This window comes from Canis aureus, chromosome 10 (genome assembly GCF_053574225.1).
Source record: "Canis aureus isolate CA01 chromosome 10, VMU_Caureus_v.1.0, whole genome shotgun sequence".
In the NCBI taxonomy this organism is placed as follows: Eukaryota; Metazoa; Chordata; class Mammalia; order Carnivora; family Canidae; genus Canis; species Canis aureus.
Genome location: NC_135620.1, coordinates 57144991 through 57150239, shown reverse-complemented (window position 1 = coordinate 57150239; position 5249 = coordinate 57144991).

The following is a 5249-nucleotide window of genomic DNA, read 5'->3' as shown; positions in this document are numbered from 1 at the left end:
CCCGCCGCGTCAGCGCCGCCACGTCAGCCCGCGGCCGCGCAGCCAATCCGCGGGCCCCAAGTCGCTCCCGCCAGCCAATCGGGGCAGGGGGCGGAGCCTGCGCGAGATGGGCGGGGCGGCGGGACGAGGACGGCCGCCGGGTGCTCCTGAGCGGGGCAGCGGGCTCCCGGCCGGGCTGCCGGGGCGGTGGTGCTCGCGGCCTCCGCGCTCCAGCCGGGAGCCACCATTCCCCGTAGGGCAGTGGGACGGCGGGAGGCTGACGGCGGCCTCGGGCGTGGGGAGCGGGCTCCCTACGGTGTAATGGAAAAAACGGATTCTGGAGTTGGAACTGCGGAGCTGCTTTGAGCTCAGCCCCTCACTAGCCGGTTCTCGGTCGTGAACGCGTTAGTCTTCCTGGACCTTATTTTCCTTTTCCCCCAAATGGGAAAATTATATAGGTTCGTGACATGATGTATAGAAGGCCCTGACCACGGTACTTGTCCTGTAGTGAGGTTTCAATACGTGGTCTCCATTTATGTTCAGAAAGTTCACGAGGGGCCCCTGGGTGGCTCAGTGGTTGAGCATCTGCCTTCGGCTCGGGGCGTGATCCTGGGGTCCCGGGATCGAGTCCCACATCTGGCTCCCTGCGTGGGGCCTGCTTCCCTCTCTCTACCTAGGTCTCTGCCTCTCTGAATGCATAAATAAAATCTTAAAAAAAAAAAAAAAAGTGCCACTGACTTGTCCAAAGCCATCCAGAAATCCAGAGCAGAGCTCGGACCAGGACCCTGGTCTGCCTCTGGCCTTCGGCCACCGCAATTATGCTGTTAGCTTGCAGACAAAGTTCAGAAATAAGAGGCAGTTTGAAGAAAACACTGATTCTCAGCTTGCTTTACCCGAACTGATGAGCAAAGTAATAATAGAGAAAAGCAAGGAGGAGGCACCTCTGGGTGGAAGGTGAGAAGAGTAGGGTTTGGACACATTGGTATAAATATGTAAGTGAAACTGCCCACCAGGTAGGAGAAAAGGCAGGTTTGAGGTTCAGTAGAGGTCTGGGCCAGAGAGAACCCAGAGTCATTCTGAGTGAGGACAAGACCCAGGATAGGTAGACGGCTGGAAGAGAGGGCTTCCAGAGGGAGGAAGAGCGTGGAGGAATGAGCTTGAGCAGCTGCCACCACAGGAGTGGAGAAAAGAGACTAGAAGTAGTTGACAGAATTAGGGTGGTCCTGAGGCAGGGAGACTGATGGGGTCAAAGGCCCAGACAGTCCAGGAGAATGAGGAAGAAGAGACCAATGGACTTAGGGATCACAATGCCACTGGAGAGAGCAGATTTGTTGACCAAAGGAGGTGAGGAAACAGAAGGGACAAATATAGACCTTTTCTGGGGAACATTTGATTGTTAAAAGCAGATAGAGGCGCACCTGGGTGGCTCAGTGGTTGAGCATCTGCCTTTGGCTCAGGTTGTGATCCTGGGGTCCTGGGATCAAGTCCCACACTGGGCTCCCCATAGGGAGCCTGCTTCTCCCTCTGCCTTTCTCTCTGACTCTCATGAATAAACAAACTCTTAAAAAAAAAAAAAAGCAGATAGAAAATGGACCCTGGGCTACATGGGGTCCCAGAGTTGAGGGGTTCTGAAGAAGGGCACCTTTGGAGGCCAGGAGGAAGCAATCAAAGGAAAGGAGGGGATCGTAGCAAGGCTCACTTATCCGTGATCTGTGGGTATATCAGAACAGATGGCACTTGCATTCCATCTATCTATCAGGTTTAACTGGCATTGGACATCTGAGGCAGAGCAGAAGACCTTGAGTCCAGAGAAAATTAAACCCAGCACTAAAGTAACTCAGTGCTACATGTGCTAAAGAAAACCATTATGGTTTCAAATAATTTGTGAATCGTGAAAATTATGTTTAAAGGGAAAAAGGAGAAATCACATTTAAAAATACAACCAGGAGCACCTGGGTGGAAGTTAAGCATCTGCACTTTTTTTTTTTTAAGATTTTATTAATTTGTTTGATAGAGCAAGCACAAGCAGGGGGGAGCAGCAGAGGGAGAGGGAGAAGTAGGCTCCCACTGAGCAGGGGGCCCAACATGAGGCTTGATCCCAGGACCTTGAGATCATGACCTGAGCCAAAGGCAGACGCCTAACTGACTGAGCCACCTAGATGCCCCAAGCATCTGATTCTTGATTTCAGCTCAGGTCATCATCTCAGAGTGGGGAGATTAAGCCCTGTTGGGCTCGGCGGTCAGTGTGGAGTCTGCTTGGGATTCTCCCTCTGCCCCCCACCCTCCACTCACGCTCACTCACTCTCTCTAAAATAAAATAAAATAAATAAAGAAATAAATAAAGAAATAAATTACAACCTTCCCACAAAACAAGTTAGGCCGATGTTATTTGTGATTAAATAAAAGCTTTCAGTAAATGAAAGTAGTGCTGTATCTTACTATAGAAGGAAAAGACACAATTTTCATTTCACACTTGTTCTTTTTGTAAAAGCCAGTTTCCAGTGCTTTCTGTTGCTTTTCTGCTTGGATAATGAATCAATGTTCAATATATGGAAATGAATGAGAGTACGTGTGAAGGTCTTAAAAGCAAATTAAAAACAATGAGGGATTTTCCCCCCCTGTTATTGGCAGGAGAAGTTAAGGAAGAACTTCGTTTTGAAGAAACTAGGATAACCCAGAGTGCTGGGTCCATGAGGATCAAGGGAGAGAGAAGATGGAGATCCAGTCCCCAGACCTGGAACCCTTGGGTCTGAGGCCCCACTGGTCAGTCCTACTACGCTAAGCCCTTCCTTAAGTTGGTTCCTATAAAGTTGCCTTGCATTCCTGCCTAATCTTTTGCCATTCTGTGCTCTAGCTATACTTAACTATTTTGAATTACCCTGAGGGATCATGTTCTTTCACCTCCAGGCCTTGGCGTAAGCCGTTTTCTGAGTCTGTAGGCTTCCCACTCCTCCACCTCCACCATACTGAGCCATGGCTGACCACCTTCTGGTCCATTACTATAAAAGTCACTTTCTCTCAGAACCTTCTCTGATGTCCCCAACAGTCTTCTCTGGGCTCCCATAAGATTCTTACTTGCCCACTTATTACCTTTTCTGGTACCTGCCCCTTATCTTGTCTGTCTTCCCTCTAGGCTGTGAACGTCTTTGGGTCAGGAACCATCTGGATCACCTGCTCAGCACTAAACTCAAGGCAAAGCTTGAGGGATAGATAGCATGGTGAACAAGACAGATTACACCTCCATCCCTATGTTGTTTAGATCCTTGTCTTTTAAGTGTCCTGCAGGGCCAGGAGCTCCTTGAGAGCAGACCTGGACCGTTTCCTACTGTCTCTGTAGCACCAAGCATAGAACTTAGCACTTAAGAGGTGCCAATAAATATTTTCTCAACACACAAGTGCCGAAAAGGAAAGATGACAGTGAACACTGAGACATAGCTGACTTCATATGTTTACTGACTTCAGTTTCTTAGGCAAACATGACTGTTGCCTGAGTTGCTCTTGAAGTCAACTTTCTGGAAAGTTCCTATGAGGAAGAAGTGAATGAATTGTTGATCCACCCAAGTCTCTCAACCCCAGCTGCCAAGGACCTGCCCTGGTGTCAAGAGGCCAAGTTGTCTGATCCTCCCAAGTTTCTCAGTTGTTCCATTTACAGGCACCCTTGCTGGTTACACCCTCACCCACACCTACTTCCTGCTTCCTCAACCTTGGTCCTCATCCCTGTAATATAAACATCATTCTTATATCATCCATGAGAAAATAAGCCAACCATCACACCCTGGGTGGTATGGAAGGTGAAAGTCAACTCATACTCCATTGGAAGATTTTGGGGTTTTGTTTTGTTTTTATTTTATTTTTTAAAAACATTTTATTTATTTATTCCTGAGAGACACACAGAAAGAGGCAGAGACATAGACAGAGGGAGAAGCAGGATCCCCACAGGGAGCCCAATGCGGGATTCAATCCTGGGACTCTGGGATCACGCCCTGAGCCAAAGGCAGACACTCAACTGCTGAGCCACCCAGGTGTCCCAGGTTGTTCTTTTTTTTTTAAGATTTTATTTATTCATGAGAGACACAGAGAGAGAGAGAGGCAGAGACATAGGCAGAGGGAGAAGCGGGCTCCCTGCGCCATTGGAAGATTTTGACCTGTGATACACACCCTACCTGCCTCCATTTTCCAAGTACGGCCTCATTCACCCACCCAACAAATAATTCCTGAGTGCCCACTGTGTGTCAGGCACCTCGCCAGGACCGGGAATAAAGTAAGGAACAAAGAGTGTGGTCCTTTCCTGTAATGTATAGTTTACAGTAAATATACACTATCATTCACATACTGATATTGTTAAATAAGAAGATTCGACCAAGTAAGTTTGAAGATCTAAGTGGCGTTATTAAATGATTTATGCATTGGGCAGCAGCCCATCTAGCAAGTAGAGGGGCACTTTGAGAACTGTACAAAATGAAAGATTTTTGTAGACAGAGCGTGAGGTAAGAAAACTATTCACAAAAGAAAATGATTGTTTTCCAAAGGAGGCTGTTTGCTAGGGATATAGATAAGGTATCTAATCCTGCAGATTCCCTCATCTTTCTTTGGAGGATGGAGAGGATCCAGGTGACAGAGTCCCTGGCTCCAACGAAAAGAAAAATTTCCTGAATGACCTGTTAAGACCACATTTCTGGGGGAGGTTGCAAACTGCAATTAGATTGAGTATTGCACCCAGGTTTGGGAACTGGGCCTAATCTAAGTGACACCACTGGGGGCCCATGGTTTTCTTTATTTAACAATATGAATCATGAATTATAATAATAAGAGCAATGAAAAGAACAAATCAAGTGCTGTGTGAGACTAATAAGAGGAGCTCCTTTTCATGGGTAGTCAAGAAGAATCTTTCTCAAGAGTTGAAACCACCCCCCCCATCCCAAATTCCTTTCAAATGATAACAATCTCTTCCTGTGCAGGGTCACCACATGATGCTGATATAGTATCCTGGAAAGCACAGGGTTTGGAATGATTAAGGCCTGGGTTCCACTCCCAGCTCAGTCTGTCCCTGCTGAAGAGGAACTGCTCAACTTCCTGTGAGAGGCAACCACCACCAGAGGGCAGTGGTGAGGATTGCACAAGAATCCCTGTGCCAGACCCCTAACACCCCCAGACCTGTCCACCCAGATTCTTTTTTTTATTTTTTTATTTATTTTTTTTTTAATTTTTTTTTTTTATGATAGTCACAGAGAGAGAGAGAGAGGCAGAGACACAGGCAGAGGGAGAAGCAG